This window comes from Lissotriton helveticus, chromosome 8 (genome assembly GCF_964261635.1).
Source record: "Lissotriton helveticus chromosome 8, aLisHel1.1, whole genome shotgun sequence".
Taxonomy (NCBI): Eukaryota; Metazoa; Chordata; class Amphibia; order Caudata; family Salamandridae; genus Lissotriton; species Lissotriton helveticus.
This window is the reverse complement of record NC_136069.1, coordinates 975,717,022-975,741,631: the sequence shown is the minus strand read 5'-3', so window position 1 is coordinate 975,741,631 and position 24,610 is coordinate 975,717,022. Positions and strand designations below refer to the sequence as shown.

The 24,610-nt window shown below is 54.1% G+C and overlaps 2 pseudogenes; both read left to right on the top strand.

Moving 5' to 3' along the window:
- Positions 1-1,878: 1,878 nt before the first annotated feature.
- LOC144774333 (28S ribosomal RNA) lies at positions 1,879-3,437 on the top strand (annotated as a pseudogene).
- Positions 3,438-15,332: 11,895 nt separating this feature from the next.
- On the top strand, positions 15,333-17,101 carry LOC144774773 (18S ribosomal RNA; annotated as a pseudogene).
- The last annotated feature ends 7,509 nt before the right edge of the window (positions 17,102-24,610 follow it).

Genomic DNA, 24,610 nt, shown 5'->3' with positions numbered 1-24,610 from the left:
CACCGAACCATTGGAGCGATTCGTGGGGTTGCTTAGGTGCAGATAAATCAGCCTCCGTGACAGACACCAGCTGGGCCCTGGTTCACAGCAGCTTGAAAGATGTTGCAAGGAAACTTTTGTAGCCCTGAGTTTCCAATGACAGGAGGCCAGCTCTCTTCGGGCCTGTGGAGATTCTTCTTCAAGTGGTATGAAAGTACACACAAAGTTCCTTTCCCCTCTCTTTGGCAATCAGTAACCACTGCAGGCTCACTCCATAAAATAGCACACTGGCTCAGGGCAGTCAAGTTTCTTCAGCTTCTTTGGTTACTCTCCGCTACGGAGGTTTGTCTTGAAATTCCAGAAGTGATCTAAATTCTTGGGATCAGGGTCCCAATACTTATACCCAAAATCCTTTGTCCTCTGAGGGCAGAGGGGCCTGTGCCCAGTCCAAACCAGTTCTGTGCAGTCCTGGAGCACTTTGTTGACAAGGTTGCTCCTCTCCTTTGTCAGTGAGTGGGGTGTTCCATTAGACACACTGCAGGGGCCGGAGCCAGCATTGTGGAGGGAAGGCACAGCCCTATTCAGGTCCCAGGTGCAACTCCTCCCCATATTCTATATTCTGTCTGGCTCAGGGGAGTGAAAGGAAAACTCCTCCCCCTACTTCACGTGCAGACCCTCCTATTCAGCCCACTGCTGACTCACCCTGCTCCTGTCACTCCAAAACTAGACAGCTAATACACAAAACAGCAGAGCACACTGGAAGGTTTAGGCAAGAAAATACCTACTTTCTAAAGGTGGCATTTCCAAACACAGAATGTTAAAACCAACTTCACTAAAAGATGTATTTTATCATTCTGAGTTCAGGCATACTAAATTAGTTTTTCTACCATGTTCCCCGGCGTCAATTAGGATTATAAGATGTTATAATCAAACTGCCCATTCTGGCTTATGGGGAAAAGGTAGCCTTGCAATAGTGAAAAACAAAAATGGCTATAATTCACTATTAGGACATGCCACACACACTAGGGCATGTCCTACATTATACCTGTAATGTACCCTGCCCTTGGGCCTACCATAGGGGTGACTAATATGCAGGAAAGGGAAGGTTTAGGGACTGGCAAGTGGGTGCACTTGCCAAGTCGACATGGCAGTACCAGACTGCACACAGGCTCTGCAGTGGCAGGCCTAAGACACATTTTACAGGCTGCTTCTGTGGGTGGCACAACCAGTGCTGCAAGTCCACCAGCAGCATTGGATTTACAAGCCCTAGGCACACGTAGTGCGCTATACTAGGGTCTGACAAGTAAACCAATCGGCCAATCATGGAGTCACTAATTCAAACATCAATATACCATAGGGAGAACTTGCACTGTGGCACTGGATAGCAGTATCACAGTGCCCTAAGCATATAAACCAGCAAAAACATATCAAAAACAGAGGAGGCAACAGCAAAAAATGGAAGGGAGACCCAACGCCAATGGTGCCAGGTCTAACAGGTTCCATGTGAACAGCAGTTTAACATCGGTCAGTCGGTCCTAAGAGATGGGCGAGAGCCATTCGGAAGGGACGGGCGAAGGCCTACGTTGCCCTCGGCCGATCGAAAGGGTGTCAGGTTCAGATCCCCGGACCCAGAGTGGCGGAGACGGGCGGTAACGCAAATGATCCCTGAGAAGCCGGCAAGAGCCCCTGGGAGAGTTCTCTTTTCTTTGTGAAAGTCAGGGCGCCCTGGAATGGGTTCGCCCCGAGAGAGGGGCCCGAGCCATGGAAAGCAATGCGGTTCCGGTAGTATCCGGTGAGCTCTCGCTGGTCCCTGAAAATCCAGGGGAGATGGAGTAAATCTTGCGCCGGGCAGTATCCATATCCGCGGCAGGCCTCCAAGGTGAACAGCCTCTGGCATGTTGGAACAATGTAGGTAAGGGAAGTCGGCAAGTCAGATCTGTAACTTCGGGATAAGGATTGGCTCTAAGGGCTGGAGCGGTTGGGATGGGGTGGTCGGGCTGGGGCGCGAAGCGGGGCTGGGCGTGCGCTGGGGCTGGACGACTCTGGACGTGAGCCGGGCCCTTCCTGTGGATCGCAACGCTGTGGTGGTCACCTCTCCCCGTGCACCTTCCCCGGGGGCACGGGCTGGTGTTCTGCCTCGGCCAGAGCCTAGCAGCTGACTTAGAACTGGTGCAGACCAGGGGAATCTGACTCTTTAATTAAAACAATGCATCGCGAAGGCCAGAGGTTGGAGTTGACACAATGTGATTTTCTGCCCAGTGCTCTGAATGTCAAAGTGAAGAAATTCAATGTAGCGCGGGTAAACGGCGGGAGTAACTATGCCTCTCCTAAGAGAAATAACCAAATGACTTGTCATCTAATTAGTGACGCGCATGAATGGATGAACAAGATTGCCACTGTCCAAGCCTACTATCTAGTAAAACCACAGCCAAGAGAACGGGCTTGGCAGAATCGACGGGGAAAGAAGTCCCAGTTGAGCTTGACTCTAGTGTGGCACTGTGAAGAGACATGAGAGGTGTAGGATAAGAAGGAGGCCCTCGGCCCGCCGGTGAAATACCACTACTCTTATCGTTTTTCAGTTACCCGGTGAGGCGGGGGGGGTGAGCCCTGTGGGGCTCTGGCTTCTGGCTCCGCTCCGGGGACAGTGGAAGGTGGGGAGTTTGACTGGGGCGGGACACCTATCAAACGATAACGCAGGTGTCCTAAGGCGAGCTCAAGGAGGACAGAAACCTCACGCGGAGCAGAAGGGCAAAAGCTTTCTTGATCTCGATTTCCAGTTTGAATACAGACCGTGAAAGCGGGGCCTCACAATCCTTCTGAATTTTTTGGTTTCAAGCAGGAGGTGTCAGAAAAGTTACCACAGGGATAACTGGCTTATGACGGCCAAGGATTCATAGCGAACTCACTTTTTGATTCTTCGATGTTGGTTCTTCCTATCATTGTGAAGCAGAATTCCCCAAGTGTTGGATTGTTCACCCACTAATAGGGAACGTGAGCTGGGTTTAGACCGTCGTGAGACAGGTTAATTTTACTCTACTGATGATGTGTTGTTGCATTAGTAATCCTGCTCAGTAAGGAAGGAACTGCAGGTTCAGACATTTGGTGTATGTGCTTGGCTGAGGAGCCAATGGGGCGAAGCTACCATCTGTGGTATTATGACTGAACGCCTCTAAGTCAGAATCCCCCCTAAACCGTAAAGATACCACAGTGCCATGGAGCCTTGGTTTGCCTGGGATAGCCGGCCTCTCTTGGGGGGACCGGTGCATAGAGCAGCTCACTTGGGAACCGGAGCGCGGACGGAAGGGGACTGCTTCCTTCGCCCTTAGTGCACCACAAGTTCGTGGGGCACCCGGTGCTAAATCATTCTGAGACGACCTGGTTCTGGGTCAGGGTTTCGTAAGTAGCAGAGCAGCTAGCTCCTGCGATCTATTGAAAGTCATCCTTTGAGCCAAGCTTTTGTCTCTCCGTGCGTGGGTGCCCGCGGATGCCCTCCTCTACCACACCCAGGGGTGGGTCCCTCTGCCACCAGGCCAGCGGGAGGGACATGGAGGGGGTAATGTGGGCCCATGGGATGCCGCCTCCACCACATGCCGGCGAGCCCCGTGGTGTGGGAGCCCCCCATCCTGCAACACAGCTGAGGGTCTGAGCGCTGGGAATGGGGGTCCACCAGGGGCCAGGGAGGCTCTCCTCGGCCTGGCTAGAGTTCAGAAGCTGGGAACGGGCTTGTGGTCCATCTCAGGGTGCGGGAGCCCTCCGTCCTGCAAGTCAGCCGAAAGTCCGGGCGCTGGGGACGCGATCCACCGGGGCCCGGGGAGGCTCTCCTTGGCATGGCTAGGGTTTGGAAGCTAGGACCGGGCCCGGGGCTCGTGATCCATCCCAGGGTGCGGAGCCCCCGTCCTGCAAGCCAGAAAAGGGTCTGAGCATTTTGGACAGGGGTCCACCAGGGCCCAGGGAGGCTCTCCCCGGCCTGGCTAGGATTTGGAAGCTGGGACCAGGCCCGGGGCATATTCTCAGTCCCATGGTCCCAGGGTGCGGGAGCCACCTGCCCTGCAAGCCAGCCAAGGGTCGGGGCGCTAGTGACGGGGGTCCACTGTGGCCCGGGGAGGCTCTCCCTGGCCTGGCTGGTGTTCGGAAGCTGGGACCGGGCCCGGGAGCCCCCCCATCCTGCAAGCCAGCCGAGGCTCTAGGCGCTGGTGACGGGGGTCCACCGGGGCCCGAGGAGGCTCTTCCCGGCCCGGCTAGGGTTCGGAAGCTGGGACTGGGACCGGGCCCGAGGCGCGTGCTCGGTCCTAGGGTGAGGGAGGTGGGACCCCTCCATCCTGCAAGCCAGCCGAGGTGCCGGGCGCTGGGGACGGGGGTCCATAGAGGCCCGCAGAGGCTCTGCCCGGTCTGGCTAGGTTTCGGAAGCTGGGACCGGGCACAGGGCTCGTGCTCTGTCCCAGGGTGCGGAGCCCCCTGTCCTGCAAGCCAGCCAAGGGTCAGAGCGCTTTGGACAGGGGTCCACGGGGGCCCAGGGAGGCTCCCTTGCCTGGCTAGGGTTCAGGAGCTGGGACCAGGCCCGGGGCTCGTGCTCAGTCCCTGGGTCCCAGGGTGAGGGAGCCCCCCATCCTGCAAGCCAGCCGAGGGTCCGGGCGCTGGTGACCGGGGTCCAACAGGGCCCAGGGAGGCTCTCCCTGGCCTGGCTAGGGTTCGGAAGCTGGGACTGGGCCCGGGGCTTGTGTCCCATCCAGCGGGCCCCGGGTTGCGGGAGCACCATGTCCTGCAAGCCAGCCGAGGGTCCGGGTGCTGGGGACCGGGTTCCACCGGGGCCCGGGAAGGCTCTCCCTGGTCTGGCTAGGGTCCGGAAGCTGGGACCGGGCACAGGGCTTGTGCTCTGTCCAGCGAGGCCCGGGGTGCAGGAGCTCTCTGTCCTACAAGCCAGCTGAAGACCCGGGCGCTGGGGACGGGATCCACCGAGGCCCTGGGAAGCTCTCCCTGGCATGGCTAGGGTTTGGAAGCTAGGACCGGGCCCGGGGCTCATGATACGTCCCAGGGTGCGGAGCCCCCGTCTTACAAGCCAGCCAAGCGTCTGAGCGCTTTGGACAGGGGTCCACCAGGGCCCAGGGAGGCTCTCCCCGGGTTGGCTAGAGTTCGGAAGATGGGACCGGGCCCGGGCCTTGTGCTCCATCCGGCGGGCCCCTGGGTGCGGGTGCCCCCCGTCCTGCAAGCCAGCCGAGGTCTGGGCGCTGGGGATGAGGGTCCACCGGGGCCCAGGGAGGCTTCCTAGGCCTGGCTAGGGTTCGGAAGCTGGGACCGGGCCCGGGGCTGGGGAGGCTACCCCCGGCCTGGCTGCTTTCAGAAGCAGGGACTCGGCTGGGGAGTGGGGGTGGCTGGCTTTATCCGCTCTGCTGGCAGAGCGGAGTTCTCTGCCCACCCCTATACGGCCCTCTGGTGCGGGAGCCCCCGTCCTGCGGCCTGGTGAGTTTCCGGGTGCCTGTGACGCGGTCCATCGGGCCACGGGAGGCTCCCCCGACTTGGCTGGGATCAGAGGCAGGGACCGGGCCAGGTGGGGGTGTGGCTGGCTAAGTCTTTTCTGCTGTGTGGAAGGAGTTTGGTTATGGCTGGGCAGAATTGACGTTAGGTCACTATGTGGGATGATGGAAAAAATGTGTGGAAAACGAGCAGATGTCCTGTGGCCAGCCGAGGGTCCATGTGCCCAGGACAGGGGTCCCCCGTGCCTGGGCAGGCTCCCCAATCACCACGGCCTGGCTGGTTTGAGAAGCAAGGACCAGCCCTGGGGCCTGGGTTTCGGTCATTGCATCCTGAGGTCTGCCAAGGGGCCATCTGCCGGGGACAAGGGTCCTTGGTGGAGAGCCATGGAGCCCTGCAAGGGCAGGCGAAGCCCTACCGCTATGGCTCGGCTCGGGGCAGGCAGATGGGCATCCTTTCGGTCCCGGCTATCTGGTTGCACCTTTTCCCCTTGGCCATCTGGTTGAACGCAATGCTTTCCAATGGGGCAACCCGATGGCCGGGCTGTCCAGGAAGTCCCGATGGGGGCTTATTTGGCTCCCTAATCCCAGCCAGTGCTCCAGGAGGTCGGGTGCCTCCGCGCCCTGGGTCCCCTCCGTCATTCGGGGCGCCCGGGTCCCAGAAAGAGGGATAGCTTTCCTCCGCATTACAGGGGCAGGGTATGCCAGAACACACCTTCCGGCTGGCGGATCTTTGCTGGTGACCAGATGGGCTATGCCCGGACAACACCTCCCCTCTGGCCGGGGGCTCCTTCCTCCCGCCCACGGCATGGCAAAGTGCCTGGGATGGGCTCTATGGGTCCTGGGCAGTCCCCCCCAGGCGTCCGACCCAGATAGCTCTGGCTGTCCTCTCCATGCCGAGGCCCAGCCGGGGTACCCGAGCCCCAGGGAAGCGGAGCCCCGAGCCCTGTGAGGGCAACCGGGAGCCCTACCTCTATGGCTCGGGATAGCTTTCCTCGACATTACTATGGGCAGGGTATGCCGGAACACACCTTCCGGGCTGGCGGTTCTTTGCTGGTGACCATATGGGCTATGCCTGAACAACACCTCCCCTCCGGCCGGGGGCTCCCTCCTCTGGCCCACGGCATAGCAAAGTGCCCGGGACGGGCTCCCTGGGTCCTAGGCAGACAACCCTCAGGCGTCCAAGCCAGAGAGCTCCATCTGTCCTCCCCTTGCCTGAGGCCCAGCCAGGGTCCCTGATCCCCCAGTAAACGGAGCCCCGAGCCCTGCAAGGGCAGGCGGGAGCCCTACCATAAAGGCTCAGGCAGGTGTCCTGTCGGTCCCGGCCATCTGGTCGTACCTTTTCCCCCTCGGCTTTCCAATGAGGTGACCAGATGGCCGGGCTGCCCTGGAAGTCCAGATGGAGGCTCATTTGCCTTTCCGGTCCCAGCCAGGGCTCCAGGAGCTCGGGCGCGTTCGGTCCTAGGGTCCCCTCCTTCACTCAGTGCCCACAGGTTCCCAGAAAGTACGGTAGATTTCCTGCTGATTACTAGGTGCAGGGTATGCTGGAACAACCCTCATGGGCTGGCAGTTCTCTGCCGGGGACCAGATGGGCTATGCCCGGACAATACCTCTCCTCTGTCCGGGGGCTCCCTCCTCTGACCTACGGCGTGGCAAAGTGTCCGGGACGGGCTCCATGGGTCCTGGGCAGTCCCCCCCCGGGGCGTCCAACCCAAAGAGCTCCGGCTGTCCTCCCCGTGCCTGAGGCCCAGCCGGGGTCCCCGAGCCCCCAGGAAGCAGAGACCCAGAGCCCTGCAAAGGCAGATGGGAGCCCTACAGCTATGGCTCGACTCGGGCAGGCAGATGGGAGTCTTTTCTGTCCCGGTCATCTGGTCGCACCTTTCCTCTCGCCATCTGGTCGCACGCCATGCTTTCCAATGGGGCAACCAAAAGGCCGGGCTGCCCTGGAATTCCAGATGGGGGCTCATTTGGCTTCCCGATCCCAGCCAGGGCTCCAGGAGGTTGGACGCCTCCACGCCCTGGGTCCAGTCTGTCACTCAGTGCGCACGGGTTCCCAGAAAGAGGGGTAGCTTTCCTGCTGATTACTAGGGCAGGGTATGCCGGAACACCCCTCCCGGGCTGGCGGTTCTCTGCCGGGGACCAGCTGGGCTATGCCCGGACAACACCTCTCCTCTGTCCGGGGGCACCCTCCTCTGACCTATGGCGTGGCAAAGTGTCCAGGATGGGCTCCATGGGTCCTGAGCAGTCCCCCCCGGGGCGTCTGACCCAAAGAGCTCCAGCTGTCCTCCCTGTGCCTGAGGCCCAGCCGGGGTCCCGAGCCCCCAGGAAGCAAATACCCAGAGCCCTGCAAGGGCATGTGGGAGCCCTACAGCTATGGCACGCCTCGGGCGGGCAAATGGGAGTCTTTTATGTCCTGGCCATCTGGTCGCACCTTTCCTCTTGCCATCTGGTCGCACGCAATGCTTTCCAATGGGGCGACCAGATGGCCGGGCTGCCCTGGAATTCCAGATGGGGGCTCATTTGGCTCCCCGATCCCAGCCAGGGCTCTAGGAGCTTGGGCGCCTCCGCGCCCTGGGTCCCGTCCATAACTCGGTGCGCACGGGTTCCCAGAAAGAGGGATAGATTTCCTCCGGATTACTCGGGGCAGGGTATGCCGGAACACCCCTCCCGGGCAGGCGATTCTTTGCCGGTGACCAGATGGGCTATGCCCGGACAACACCTTCCCTCCATCCAGAGACTCCCTCCGCTGGCCCACGGTGTGGCAAAGTGCCCAGGACGGGCCCATGGGTCCTGGGCAGTCCTCTCCCGGGCTTCCGGGCCCAAGAGCTCCGGTGGTCCTCCCCGTGCCTGAGGCCCAGCCGGTGTCCCCGAGCCCCCGGGAAGCGGAGCCCCCAAGCCCTGCAAGGGCAGGCAGGAGCCCTACCGCTATGGCACGGCTCGGGCGGGCAGATTGGAGTCCTTCGGTCCCAGCCATCTGGTCGCACCTTTCCCCTCGGCCATCTGGTCGCACGCAATGCTATTCATTGGGGCGACCAGATGGCTGGGCTGCCCTGGAAGTCCCGATGAGGGCTCATTTGCCTCCCCGATTCCAGCCAGGGCTCCAGAAGTTCGGGCGCGTCTGCACCTAGGGTCCCCTAAGTCTCACCGTGCGCACCGGTTACCAGAAAGGGGGGTAGCCTTCCTCCAGATTACTAGGGACAGGGTACCCCTCTTGGCCTAGTGGTCCTCAGCCGGCAGCTGGATGTGCCAGGATGCCGCCCCAGCCTGGAGTCCATCCTTGGGCCTGCCGCGTGGCATGCTGCTGCGGATTGGGTCCTGTGGGCACAGGGAACCTCCCCTTGCTTGGCTGAGTTCCGGCGATCCCAGGGGCCTCTGCACCCTGGGCTCTGTTGTCGGTCCTGCTGCATGGCAGGGTGCCTGGGATGGGGTCCCGCTGGCCCGGGGAGGCTTCCCCTGCGCCTCTGGGCCTGGGAGCCTTGCTGGGTCCATGGGCCCTGCTGTGCCCCTGGTCGGGTGCTCCAGCCCTGGGCCTCGTCCCCCGGGCTGCCGCTCCGCCAAAGGCACAGGATGGGGTTCCATTGAGAACGCTTGGCTGGTGGCAGCAGCCTGGCCCTCGCGAACCCTGCTGATCATTTCTTTGAAAGCGCAGTCACTTTGCAGATACTGTTGTTGCTCTAGCGCGATTTAAGCGCCAGCGCGACTGAAAATTTTAATCCTCTTTTAAATCATAAAAAGCATTGTGTTATTATCACCTACCGATTGCACTGTTGATTTTTCTGTTGCCCGCCCCGTTCCATCGCGGCTGGTGCCGTTTGTGTGGAGGGTGAGGCGTGCCGCCATCTTGGGTGTAGCTGGACCGGACCTAGCGGTCTAGTTATCCCGGGAGGCAGGCCATAAAACATTTTCTGGTTCAGGGCCACTCGAGAACGCTTGGCTGGTGGCAGCAGCCTGGCCCTCGCGAACCCTGCTGATCATTTCTTTGAAAGCGCAGTCACTTTGCAGATACTGTTGTTGCTCTAGCGCGATTTAAGCGCCAGCGCGACTGAAAATTTTAATCCTCTTTTAAATCATAAAAAGCATTGTGTTATTATCACCTACCGATTGCACTGTTGATTTTTCTGTTGCCCGCCCCGTTCCATCGCGGCTGGTGCCGTTTGTGTGGAGGGTGAGGCGTGCCGCCATCTTGGGTGTAGCTGGACCGGACCTAGCGGTCTAGTTATCCCGGGAGGCAGGCCATATAAACAATGTGTATCCAGGAGCGCAGCGGACGAGCGCAGCGGGCGCGACGAATGCGCGCCGAAGTCGCGCACAAGTCAAGCCCGTCTGCGCCCGTCCGCGGCAGACCGGGGCCTGGGGCCAGAACCCCTGGTCTAAACTACAAATACTCCTCTGCTTCGCTGCTGTCATTAAGACCCCCTGACAGCGCTGGTCTCTCCCCACCCGCCCACATTCTAAAGCGAGCCGCCACTTATGGTATTTTGAAGCCTGAATTCTTGCTTGACAAAGCTTCTAAGCCTATATCCCTGTTTCCTCCCTCGACTCCTTATGACTCTGAGACTACCCTCAAATGTCTATATTTAAATACCAGGTCCATGGTTAAACACTACTTGGACATCTTTCTCCTGCTCCAGGCCGAACAACCAGATCTTTTATGTTTATCTGAGACTCGGCTTAATGAGGGATCCCTACCTGACATTCTGGCTGCAGCTCCCTCGAATTACTACATACTGCACGTCGATAGGCCAGCTGGTAAAAGGGGCGGAGGGGTTGCTGCGATTATTCGTAACACCCACAAAGTCTCTTTCTTACCATCTCTTGATTTAATAGGATCAGACAACTTGATTCTTAAAATGGATATGAACACTGGATCACTACTTTTGATCCTCATATATCGCCCCCCTCAAAATATGCCCACTTTCACTGCATCCCTAGCAGAACAACTCGCCCCCTTGATAATTTCCCACAATAAAATTGTGCTGCTGGGAGACTTCAACCTCTGGCTGGACTCGGTCGAGTCTGACTCTCAGGCAGCTATGCTGAAAGAGACCTTTCTAGATTTGAATCTCATCCAACACATTCACCTTTCTACTCATGAGAAAGGGCATAGCCTAGACCAAATTTGGTCTCAAAACATCTCCCTGGCTATCAAGTCCATCACGCCCTGTATTTGGTCGGATCATTTTTTGATCAATTTCACCATGACCATTGAAAAAAGTAGAAGGCCCTTGTCCCAGCTAGGAGGTAAGACTAGAATGTGGAAGAATGTTGATATCCCCGCTTTTATTGGATCTTTATCCTCTTCCCCTCCCTCTCTCAATCAGGATATAGAAGAAACAGAAGAAGCCTTTTCTGAGTGGCTACTTCAGGCAGCTGATGCCCATGCTCCTTGTACCAACTTCTCACGCTCTCGCCCCAACGACGCTCATAGGTGGTTTACATCCCATTTGAAAACCCTCAAACTCAAGGTTCGTCAAATGGAGCGAAAGTGGCGAACAGCCTACTCAGGACAAGACAGAGCCAACTACTGTAAGGCTCGCAAGGACTACCAAAAGCTTATTCTGAAATATAAAACCGATTACTTTTCGGAAAAAATTCTCAAGGCTCAAAATAAATCAAGAGAATTGTTTAATATTGTGGAAAACCTCAGCACCAGTGATAGAACCTCTCTCCCGATGGTCCCCACCCAGGAGCTCTGCAACTCACTAAATTCCTTTTTCTTCGATAAAATCTGTACCATTAAACAAAGTATCCCTACCACTCAGCCCCCTCTTCTTTTTGCAGACACTTTTTATAATTTAGTCACCCTGGACTCCTATCCCCTTCTGGAAAATGTTAATCTATTCAAACTCCTTACAAAAGTCAAATCTGGTTCCCCCGATGACATCTGCCCCCCCCCCCACATCTTGAAAGAAGTGGGCACCAGCCTCCCCGGGTGCTTACTTTCCATGTTGAATGGATCACTTATACAGGGCAAAGTCCCAAACAATTTAAAAAAAGCCCTCCTCATCCCCCTCATAAAAAAGGCAGGAGCCAACCCGCTAGATCCGCTCAACTATAGACCTATATCGTTGCTGCCATACTGCGCCAAACTTTTGGAGTCCCATGTTTGTGACAGCATTTCCACCTTTCTGGAAAAGTCTGAGTATCTGGCACCTAATCAGGCTGGCTTCCGCCCTTGCCACTCTACCGAGGCGGTCATTCTTTCGGTGCAGAACACTCTGAGGCGGAACACGGATGCAGGGATCCATCAGGCTCTGGTGCTACTGGACCTCTCTGCTGCGTTCGACACGGTCGACCACACCATCTTGGTCGACCGTGTCGAGCAGGCAGGTCTTAGGGGCCCTGCACTGAGCTGGATACGCTCATTCATCACTGGCCGAACACAATCGGTCAGACTGGGCTCCTTCTCGGCTCCTACTATACCCACTACCTGCGGGGTACCACAGGGCTCCTCGTTATCTCCCCTACTTTTTAATTTGTACCTACGCCCCCTTCTGTACTCCCTTCGGAATGCAAAGGCAACCATTTTCAACTACGCTGATGATTTGCAGCTCATCTTTCCCTTGAACACCAAGGACTCGGTGGTAGAATTTCAAAGAACCATGTCCCACATTCTGAGTTGGATGAGCTGCAATCATCTGAAACTCAACCCAGGCAAGACCGAATTGGTCTTGCCTGGACAGAGTACACTTAGTTGGAACCCCAGCTTTTGGCCCTCCAGCATGGGCGCTCCTCCATCTAAGTCACCCTCGGTTAAGAGCCTAGGTATCTTCATTAGTGAGGATCTCTCGTTAAAAAAACAGGTTGGAGCAGTCGTATCCTCCAGTTTTTTTCAGTTGAAGAAAATAAAAAAAATCGCCCGTTTCTTCTCCTCAGCAGCCCTCACACAGATTGTCATCTCCTTGGTTCTGTCCAGACTGGACTTTTCTAACAGTCTCTATCTTGGGCTCCAAACTGGAGAGCTCAAACGCCTCCAGCTGGTTCAGAACCAAGCAGCCAGGCTCCTTCTGAACATACCTAGGAGGCAATCAGTCAGACTTGGCCTGAAGCAGCTACACTGGTTGCCGGTTGAGCAACGCGTGGCCTTCAAAGCCGGGTGCATCGTATTTAGGTCTCTAAATGACACTGGCCCGTTATTCATTAGAGACTTATTTAAAAGATACAGTCCCTCCCGCCATCTCCGGTCCACCTATAAATCACTTTTGACTGTACCTCCGTACAAAAGGAAGCGTCTCGGAGGCAGCTGCTTTGACCACCTTGCAGCTGTCCTCTGGAACTCTCTTCCCCTTCACCTAAAGCTGAGTGATAGCATCCTCAGCTTTAGACATTCTTTGAAAACCTGGCTCTTCTCTCAAGCACACTACTGAGCTGCTCCAGCTCTACTAACTGACTGTCGCGCCTGGTTCCTTGCTATAGCGCCATGAAGCCTCCGGGCGTACGAGCGCTCAATAAATGCTGACTCACATTAACATTAACATTGTGGACGGGGAGCCCCCCTGCTTGGCTGGGTTCAGAGGCTCTCAGGGGCCCTGGGGAGGGCGACCTCCCCACCCGGCTCTGTCCTTGGTCCTGCCTCATGGCAGGGTGCCTGGGATGGTGTCCGGTGGGCCCAGGGAGGCTTCCTCTGCACCTCTGGGCCTGGGAGCCCCATCTGGGTCCAAGGGCCCGCTGGGCCCCAGGTCGGGTGCACCGGCCCTGGGCCCCATCTCCCAGCCTGCCGCTCTGCAAAAGGCCCAGGACGGGGTTCCGTTGTGCCCAGGGAGCCTCCCCTTGCATGGCTGGGTTCAGGAGTTCCGGCTGGGGCCCCTGAGGGCCTTAGGGAGGGTGGCCTCCCCACCCCAGGCTCTGTCCTCGGTCCTGCTGCATGGCAGGGTGCCCGGGATGGTGTCCGGTGGGCCCGGGGAGGCATTCCTGCCTCTCTGTGCTTGGGAGCCCCGGCGGTGCTCCGGCCCTGCGCCCCATCCCCCGGCCTGCCGCTCTGCCAAAGGCCCAGGACGGGGTTCTGTTGTACCCGGGGAGCCTCCCCTGGCTTGGCTGGGTTCAAGAGCTCCGGCCGGGGCCCTCAGGGTAGCCTCTCCACCCCGGGCTCTGTCCACGGTCCTGCTGCTTGGCAGGGTGCCTGGGATGGTGTTCGGCATGCCCGGGGAGGCTTCCCCTGTGCCTCTGGGCCTGGGAGCCCCAGGTGGGTCCAGGGGCCCCGGGTCGGGTGCTCTGGCCCCGTCCCCAAGACTGCTGCTCTGCCAAGGGCCGTTATGCCAGTGGAGCCTCCCCTTGCTTGGCGGGGCTCAGGAGCTCTGGCCAGGGCCCCTGAGGGCCCCAGGGAGGGTGGCCTCCACACCCGGGGTCTGTCCTTGGTCCTGCTCCGAGGCAGGGTGCCCAGGATGGTGTCCGGTGGGCCCGGAGAGGCTTTCCCTGCGCCTCTGAGCCTGGGAGACCCGGCTGGGTCCAGGGGCTCTGCCGGGCCCCGTGTCGGGTGCTCCAGCCCTGAGTTCCGTCCCCCGGCCTGCCGCTCTACCAAGGGACCAGGACAGGGTCCGTTGGTCCTGTGCAGGCCTCCCCTGCTTGTCAAGGTGTCCACGGGCCCCGGGTCAGAGGATCCATCGGGTCTCCCTCATAGCCTCCATGGCTGGGGCCCAGCCGGGACCCTGGGCCTCCGGTCCCCCATGCCCGACCCCCGCTCACTTTTTCGTTGGGGCACAGAGCAACCAGATGGCTTCCCTTTCGAGCCCGGCCATCTGGCGCACCTTTCCCCTCGGCCATCTGGTCGCACCTATCCCCTTATAGGAAAGCATTACGTGCGACCAGATGGCCGGGCTTCCATGGAAGTCCCAATGAGGGCTCATTTGCCTCCCCGATCCCAGCAAGGGCTCCAGGAGGTCGGGCACATTTGCACCTTTGGTCCCCTCTGTCACCTCCTGTGCACGAATTACAAGCAAGGGGGGTAATTTTCCTCCAGATTACTAGGGAGAGGGTCAGTCAGACCTCCATAAGGTCAGGGGATTCCGTGATAGGGGAAGGCAGAACCTGGGCCTGCCTGCGGGGCCCACAGGGGCCCCGGTATGCACCTGCCTCTCGGCCCCTTCCTGGTGGTCCTTTTCCTCCGAGCCTGATCAGTCAGACCTCCGCGAGGTCTGGCTATTCCAAGATCGGGGAAGGGAGCACCTGGGCCCATCTGCTGGGGCCCCAGGGGCCTGGGTCTGTGCCTGCCGCTCAGCCCCTTTCCAAAGGGCCTTTCCTCCAAGCCTGCTTGCCCCCGGAAGCAGGCAGAGACATGAAGTCGGCATCCCCTGCGCAGGGCGGCCTGCCAGGGGTGGCCCGGTCCATTCAGGGATGGACTGCTTGGCCAGCCTCAGCTGTTGTTTCAAGCAAAGAGCTTCCACCCCGCATAGACCATCCGACTCGAGGGCCTGCCGCCTAGTGGGAGGCCCTCCACCCTACCCAGCAGAGCGAAGGCCGAGCGGCTGTGGCAGCTCATGCCCCCCAGCGATCCAACCCGAGCGGAAGGGGTCGGGTGGCACCAGGCCCTCGGATGCTGCCGCCAGCAGGTCCATAGGTCCCTTGCGCCACTCTGTCACCCCTCTCTGCCCAGCACATTTCCACAGCAGCTCGGAATGACCGTTCCGAGGGGTGCCACCGCCAGGCCCCAGCACCCCTGCGTCTCACTCAGACTGCGCCTAGGCCCGCCTCTCCCTCCCGGGGGAGACGGCTGGGCCCGCCGGTGCCCATGCAACCACACCTCTTCACAACCCTCCAGCGAGCCCTCCTGTCCAGGCGGTCGGGCTCCTTGTCCCAGCAGGCTCCCGAGAGGGAAGGGTGGGCGAAGGTTTGCCGGTGGTGGAGATGGGCACCTGGCTTCCCTGAACCCACCCTGTCAGCAGGTGCGGCTACCTGGTTGATCCTGCCAGTAGCATGTGCTTGTCTCAATGCTTAAGACATGCATGTGTAAGTACACACGGCCGGTACAGTAAAACTGTGAATGGCTCATTAAATCAGTTATGGTTCCTTTGATCGCTCCTTCTGTGACTTGGATAACTCTGGTAATTCTAGAGCTAATACATGTCGACGAGCGCTGACCTCCTGGACCAAGACCAATCCGGGCTCGCCCGGCCACTTTGGTGACTCTAGACTACCTCGGGCCGATCACACGTCCCCGTGACTGCGACGATACATTCGATGTCTGCCCTATCAACTTTCGATGGTACTTTCTGTGCCTACCATGGTGACCACGGGAAAGGGGATTCAGGGTTCGATTCTGGAGAGGAAGCCTGAGAAACGGCTACCACATCCAAGGAAGGCAGCAGGCGTGCAAATTACCCACTCCCGACTCGGGGAGGTAGTGACAAAAAATAACAATACAGAACTCTTTCGAGGCCCTGTAATTGGAATGAGTACACTTTAAATCCTTTAACGAGGATCCATTGGAGGGAAAGTCTGTTGCCAGCAGCCGCTGTAATTCCAGCTCCAATAGCCTATATTAAAAATGCTGCAGTTAAAAAGCTCGTAGTTGGATCTTGGGATCGAGCTGGCAGTCCGCTGCAAGGCGAGCTACTGCCTGTTGCAGCCTCCGCCTCTCGGCACCCCCTTGATGCTCTTGACTGGGTGTCCTGGGGGCCCAAAGCGTTTACTTTGAAAAAATTAGTGTGTTCCAAGCAGGCCGGTTGCCTGAATACTGCAGCTAGGCATAATGGAATAGGACTCCACTTCTATTTTGTTGGTTTTCGGAACTGGGGCCACGATTAAGAGGGACGGCCGGGGGCATTCATATTGTGCCGCTACAGGTGAAATTCTTGGACCGGTGCAAGACGAACCAAAGCAAAAGCATTTGCCAAGAATGTTTTCATTAAATCAAGAACGAAAGTCGGAGGTTCGAAGACGATCAGATACCGTTGTAGTTCCGACCATAAACGATGCCGACTAGCGATCCGATGGCGTTATTCCCATGGCCCGCCGAGCAGCTTCCGGGAAACCAAAGTTTTTGGGTTGCGGGGGGAGTATGGTTGCAAAGCTGAAACTTAAAGGAATTGACGGAAGGGCACCACCAGGAATGGAGCCTGCGGCTTAATTTGACTCAACACGGGAAACCTCACCCGGCCCGGAAACGGAAAGGATTGACAGATTGATAGCTCTTTCTCAATTCTGTGGGTGGTGGTGCATGGCCGTTCTTAGTTGTTGTAGTGATTTGTCTGGTTAATTCAGATAACGAATGAGACTCCTCCATGCTAACCATCCAGCTACTTAGAGGGACAAGTGGCATTCAGCCACACGAGATCAAGCAAGAACAGGTATGTGATGAGCTTAGATGTCCGGGGCTGCACGCGCTACACTGAACGGATCAGAGTGTGTCTACCCTTCGCCGACAGGTGGGGGTAACCTGCTGAACCCCGTTTGTGATAGGGATTGGGGAATACAATTATTTCCCATGAACGAGGAATTCCCAGTAAGTACGGGTCATAAGCTTGCGTTGATTAAGTCCCTGCCCTTTGTACACACCGCCCGTCGCTACTACCGATTAGATGGTTTAGTGAGGTCCTGTGATCGGCCTCGCCGGGGTCGGCAACAGCCCTGGCGGAGCATCGAGAAGACGATCAAACTTGACTATCTAGAGTAAACGTTGTAACAAGGTTTCTATAGGTGGACCTGCACAAGGCTCATGAGCAGCCTAAGTGACCGACGGCACCAGCCCGAAGCCCTCAGCTGTCTCCTGCAAGCACACACTGTAGGCACTGAGGTACTGGGTTTTTAGGAACCGGTACCGAACCGGTAACCCAGCGGTGCCAGGGGATCAACACACCAAAGACCTCGGGTTCTCCTGAGTCAGACCCACAGAAACTTCAGAGTCTTCCAGGTGAAGTCAAAGATTCGTTTATTGGCTGCAACCAAGGTGACAGGGTCCTAGAAGTACGATACAAGTATATTCAGGAGACTGCACACTTTCACAAAGTTAGGTTTCTCTTCTTATACACAATATTTACCCTTTGGCGAAACATTCCTTGGGTGCGTGGTATTTCATTTATGGTTACTGATTACAAAAAGAAAGCAGAGTCATGATGACATGTACATATTTCACGTCGTGCTGCCCGTAACAAATCATCCGGCAAGGCCCAACATTTCATCAGATATCGCTGGACCCCTAATAAAAATGGTCACCTCCCCACCATAAAATAAGAGAGAAAAAGGAGTGAAGAAAGATGTGAGCGAGATATGGCAGGTGTGCGTGCTGAAATGGCTTTATGGCCGGTTGGGCCTAGATATTATCTTGCTTGGCCACTGGGAGGGAACTGACCTAACGAGCTCGGCCTGGGGCAATGGTTCTAACTTGTACTGGGGTCAGGAAGAAGTCGATTAAGGAGTGTGTGTCCTTGTGGAATCAAATTCGACTGGATTAAGGCCTATGTAGAGGGCAACATGCAACTAAGGGTTCAGAAGGTAAATGACAATTTCGAGGTGAAATTGTCACTCGAATATACCGAAAATACATGTACTTGATGTACTCGTCATTTCCGGTCTTTTGATACCAAATTCGTCCTATTTCGACGAAGTTTTTTATTCTCGAGTCCAATACTATAATATGAATCCAGATTTTTCAGAACCACAGACCCTCCTTTTGCCCTTACATAGGCAATTAATCTATCCTCATGTCAATCTGAGTCCAGATCTATATTCCTAAAGTCATTGAGATGTTGCTGCAACATCATTCTAGTGCTGAGCTCATGTCTTGACACAGGCTTCCTTACACATGATGTAACACAGAGGCCACATATTGCAGGAGCACACTGTATGCATAGACAGAACAGGAAAAGAATGGCTAAGACCATCCCAATGACCATCAGAATTTTCCATCCCCAGGCAGATATCAGCCCCCAGAACCATCCCATTAATGACCAATCTCCTTTGTCCACATGGATAGATTCGGAAATCTTATGTAGTTTGGAGATGGCCCTGTACACTGTTGGAGCATTATCTGGAATAAAAATAAACAACTGGACTGGATCAATTTGCATACTCCACCCCGGTCCGCAAGTATTACATCCAAAGCGACCCGGTTCTGAAGGGTCATCAGTCGATCCGACTGGAGCTCAGCAGTCAGGTTACTAAGGGCACCGGCAGTTTCAATCACGGTGGATTCAACTACCCTTGTCAATTGCCTTATGTTTCTGCTGTTAACCATGGCTCCCCAGAATGGCAGAATACCCATTGCAAAGTCACCAAATTCTTGACCCGCAGTGTCTTCTTTACTCAAAACACCTCTAACTACCCTTGTCCGATGGTAATCCGCCGCTGCTGTGTAGGTGGGGGGTAACAGGAATGAAACAAAACATGAGCCCGAGAAGTCAGGGAGCAACCATGTATAGGCTCTATCGTGGCAGATGAAATAAGTACCCTTTGCGGCTAAGAAGGCAGGGGAAGTCTGAGATCCAAAAACATACGTTTCTGTGCAGACACTCTTCCCTAGCTGAGCTCTGGTATTCCTACCAATACCTTGCAGACACAGGTGACCTTGATGGGGTACGATCCAGATAGGGGACGATCTCTTGGCTTGCTGTTTCTCACTCAATGTAGCGCCATATCCGGTCACATTCCAACCTACATATGCAAGTATCTCATCATCTGGGGTATCTTCGTAAGAAGTCACTTCCTTGATCATGTCAACTATACCCTTCACTAGGGCGCTAGTCTTGAGGTTGTCTTTTACAGAACGTAGGGGTTGGATTTCTCGTGCATATATGAACATTGTCCTATATGCCCATACTGACCCATTGCGACTAAATGGCAGGACCAAATAGGGGATACCTCTGTCCGTGGTGTGGGGCATGAGACCACACACCCAACAGTTGGTTGTGTTCATTACAAGTTGGTGTTGGTGTAATAGCTGAACGAAGGAGTTATTAATGAACTCTAATCTCCTATTTGATTCGTGGTCAGGCAAAGAGTGGAAAGAATGAGAGGAAACAGTAGGGGGAGGTATGGGCGATGTAGTAGGCGTGAATGTCATATGAGAAGAGAATAAAACATAGCTTATCAAAAACACCATTACGCTAAATAGCATAAAAATACACATTATTATAAAAATTTTCTTTCTCATTGCTTTCAAAAGTCTCTGCTTAAAGTTCATTTGTTTGGCAGCTCTCTCCACATCAGGAAACTCCATCCTCTCTAAGGTGCTGCCCGCGGCGGTAGGTTGTTTCTGCTAAAGGATGCTTCCGTCAGTCTAGGGTGGCTCCCTTCGACCAACTGGAACCAGCAACCTATTGTTGTCAGCTGCACCCAAAAGTCTTTAATCAACCGCGACCCTAGCAGCTGAACCCGGATGGCGGTTCGAAAAAACAAAAATAAGCAAGTTACCTAGATGGGAGAATCTGCATTTTCAAAATAGCATTTTGGAAGGAAAAACTTATTATTTTATTAGTCCACAGGTTTTTCTCTCGGATCAAAAAAATAAATCACTTTTACTTTAGTCTGTTTTTCTCGGTCGGAAATTATAGCGTCTTTTTCCGGGTGCTGTCTGGTCCGGAAATAGTAGCTCAGGTTCCACAGAGTTCAATTGTTCTGATGGCGGCGTAGTTTCTTGAAAAATGTCCTTACTGTCACAATCACGTTAAACTTCTTTGACACGTTCATCAGTTGTACGCTTTGAGTCAGTGCCTCCTGTCCGGACCCATTGGTCATGTGGCAGAGGGAAAGGTATTCTCTTACAGTGGATCCCGTGGACCCAATTGGCCTTTCCCTCCACTTTAACAGTCGACCTTGTAGACAGGAGGACGAGGTGCGGTCCGGTCCATCTGGGCTGGTCGTTTCTTGTCCTCTGGAAATTCTTGACCAGAACCCAGGAGCCAGGGTCAATGGAGTGACCCGGTGTCTCGGAAACCGGAGGCAAGGTGTTGTGGACCTGTTGATATAAAACACGCAATTTAGCCGTCAATTCATACAGATAGTCGAGCAAAATGGGGTGTTGCAGCTCGCTAAACTTCGTGGGCCTAGGCACTCCCCATATGTTGGCTGGCCGACCAAAGATTATTTCATAGGGGCTGAGTTTCATTCGCGAATGCACAGTCATTCTGGTGGATAGGAGTGCTAAGGGTAGAGCGTCGGGCCATTTAAGACCCGTGCTCGCTTGGATTTTGGCCAATTTAAGTTTAAGCGTGCCATTGTAACATTCCACTAATCCAGCTGATTGGGGGTGATTTGCAGCGTGGAACTTCTGACTAATGCCTAGCCCTTCACACACTCGTTTCATCACACAACCCACAAATTCACTTCCGTTGTCCGACCAGACCATTCTAGGCATTCCGAATCTGGGGAAGAACTCTTTCACAAGGGCTTTCGCTGTGGACAAGGCAGTATTGTCCCTTAGGGGATAGGCTTCTACCCACCTTGAGAAGGCGCAAACAACCACGAGCACATATTTTAAGTTGTTGCACCTCTCCATGTGTATGAAATCTAGCTGCAAAACCTCGAACGGATACGTAGGAGGTGCGAAATGACCAGCTGGAGTTGGGGTTCCCCTACCAGGATTGTGTTTCAGACATACCATGCAATTCTTGACAACATTCTCTGCACACTTGGGAATCCCTGAATTCGTCCACACTGGGGCCAACAACTCGCAAATCCCTTTCGCGCTGATATGGGCCATCCCATGAGCCATTGTAACCACTGCAGGCACATATGCATCGGGTAACATCCATCTTTGTTGTTCTGTAGATTCAATCCAACAACCATTTGCATCCATTCTCCCTGTACTTTCTTTCCACATGCTTAACTCTTTCTCCGTGGCCTCAGCTTGGATGGACTTCACACTTTCTATTGTGTCTTCACATATTCCAACATCACCAGTCCATCTTTCTGGGCTCGCAACATACATTCGGCTCATCACATTCTTTGCCGTTTCTTTAGCAGTTTCATCAGCAAATGCATTTCCACGACCAACATCATCGATCACTTTCTTGTGTGCACTACATTTTACAACTGCTACTTTCAGGGGCAACGTCAGTGATTCAAGAAGCTCATTCACCAACTGACCATGCTGAATTTTAGCTCCATGCGAAGTCAGGAACCCACGCTCTCTCCATAATCGACCAAAACTATGAGCCACTCCAAAAGCATACTGACTGTCGGTATAGACAGTCACTTTCATTCCTTTCGATAACACACATGCTCTTGTTAACGCCACGAGTTCGGCGGCTTGAGCCGAACCATGTGGTATTCGCGCAGTTTCAACGATTGTGTGCAGAGTTGTGACAGCATATACTGTAGTCACGTTACCATTTGGGAGTTTAAAGCATGACCCATCCACCCATAATGTACCATCACATTCAGCGAGAGGAGTATCGAATAGATCAACTCTCCCTTTGGTTTCCTCCTCCGTTCTGAGGAAACAATCGTGCTGTTCTGAAACATCCGATTCCTCAGCAATTGGTAACAATGTGGCTATGTTCAGAGTACTGCATCTTTTGATGTGCACATGGCTTGCTAGTAGCGTCAATTCATAACTGGACAGTCGAGCACTAGTTAAGTGCTGTGTCTTGGTCCTATTTAACAATGTGTCTACTGCATGCGGAACCATCACGATTAGTGTATTATTCATTACTAGACCTGCAGACTGTCGAATAGAAACAGCTGCTGCTGCTGTGGCCCTTAGACAACTTGGCAATGCTCGTGCTACCGGATCCAAAGTTGACGAAAAATAGGCGCATGGCCGTTGTCTATCTCCGTATAACTGAGTCAGCACAGACAATGCACAGCCCTCCTTCTCGTGGACATATAATGTGAAAGGCTTACTGTAGTTGGGGTTACCTAACACAGGGGCCGAACATAATGCTGTGCGTAATTCGAGAAAACTTTTCTGACACTCATCGGACCAAGGAATGGGATTGGATGTATTTGTACACGTTAATGCCACCAAGGGTTTGGCTAATAACGAAAAATTTGGAATCCACTGTCTACAGTACGATGTAATGCCCAAGAAAGCGCGTACTTCTCTCTGCGTTCTTGGCACATTTAATTTCGCTATTGCCTGAATTCTTTCTGGGGTCAGTTTCCTTCCCTCCTTCGATAAGAGATGACCTAAGTAGGTCACTTCTTGTCGGCAATATTGGAGCTTGGAAAGTGACACCTTGTGATGTAGATCACATAGATGACGCAGTAGTGCCAATGTGGCCATTTTACATATTTTCTCAGTATCCGCGGCTATGAGCAAATCGTCCACGTACTGTACGAGAGTGGCACCTTTGGGCAGAACCATTGCGTCAAGCTGACTTTTCAGAGCTTGACTGTATATTGAGGGGCTCTCACAGTAGCCTTGAGGAGCGCGTTTAAAGCGGAAACTGCGACCACCTAAACTAAAGGAAAAAATATCCCTGCTTTCCTCAGCAATCGGGATACTGAAGAAAGCATTCTTCAGGTCAATCACCGAAAACCAGGATGCGGATGCTGGAATCATAGTCAATAATGTTGTAATGTCGGGGACAACTGGGAATTGTGGCACCACTATCTTATTTACTTCCCTAAGATCAATCACAAATCTATACACAGGTGGCTGAGAAAGGTCAGTTCGTTTTAAAACAGGCAGAACAGGACTATTGCAAACATTGCCTCGTGTTTCTTCAATTACGTCTTTCTCAATTAACTCGTAAACAATCGCTAGCAAAGCTTTTTCGCCCTCATTGGATATTCTGTATTGGGGAATTCGTGGCATTTTGACATTCGGCTTCAATGTTACAACATATGGTGGAATTTCTAAAAGACCTACATCATTTGGACCAGTAGCCCAAAGAATATCCGGAAGAAGTACCAATTCTGTTGGAAGCGTATTTCTCGACAAATACATGGGAGAAACCACTTTCTTTCCCAAAGTCAGTTGTACTCCTGAGGGAGAACAGTACAAAGTCGCATACAATCTTTTTAGCAAATCTAATCCTAGCAAATTTTCACCACAACCTGTTGTCAAAATAAGGGGTGCTTCGAATTCACAAGGACCAACAGAAAGAGATAAAGGGTCAGAAATCGGATTTCTAACCGGGGCGCCAGAAAAACCTACGGAAACGTTCATTTCGCCAGACAAAGGTGCGCCAGGGAGTTTGGAGTGCATAATAGAACTCTTTGTAGCACCAGTATCCAACAGAAAAGGTTCTGACACACCCGATGTAATCACCTCAACGTAAGGTCCACTCTGATCTACTGGAACTGAAACAACTCCCTCTCTTCGTCTAAGGCTGTCCTAGCAATCGTTATTCTCCCACTGCTCATTTTCTGTGTAATACTCATCGACGTAGTATTGAGCTGTCCTGTCAGATACGTTATTTTGCTGGTCAAACCTGTTCATAGAGTTTTGTGGTGGAAGGGGACGTGCGTCCTGAGGGGTGTTTCCACGCCCTCTACCTCTAGGCGCTTACTGACTACCACGACCTCTTACACCAGAAAATTCGTTTGTTCGTTGTGGCAGGGCAGGACAGTCATATTTGTAATGACCTTCTTGTTTGCAGTATAAACACTGATTGGGACCTACGCGGTTTTGATTGTAATCGAATCTCTGCAAGTTTCTCTGAGGCTGCTGAAAAGTGTTCCGGTAGTGATTCGGACCATTATTATTTTTATTACCACCACCACGTGGAGGATAGGCTTGCTGTAGCAAAACCTTCGTTTTGAGTTCTCTAGTTTTCTTCTCTACTTTATCTTTCTCATCCTTGTCTCTATTCTCGTAGTACTGTGCGGTAGCTAATATCTGGGCTGAAGATGAGACTGCCCAAGAGCTTTCTGAATCTTTCAATTTTCTACACAAGTCTGGAAGCAGATTGTGCACAAATTTATCGACAAACAATCTCTGGCCACCTTCTGTGGTCATATCTTGACCGCTGTGGTCAATGAATGTTTCTTCAAATCTGGTGAAGAAATCTGACACAGTTTCTTCTTTCTTTTGCTTGCATGCAGATAACTTATCCCAATTTACACGTATCGCAGGCATTATTGTCTTCATGTAATCTACTATCCTACCAGGTAGTTCCGCTATCAGGGGCTCAGGCTTGGCACCACCAACTTGTCGTGCGTCTGCAACAGTAATATTAGCCCACGTGTCACCTAATTCCTGGTCATGATCTTCATGACGAATTTTTCCCCATAAAGGCTGTGGAACGACGTTCCCGAATAACATATCGATATCGGCTAAATTC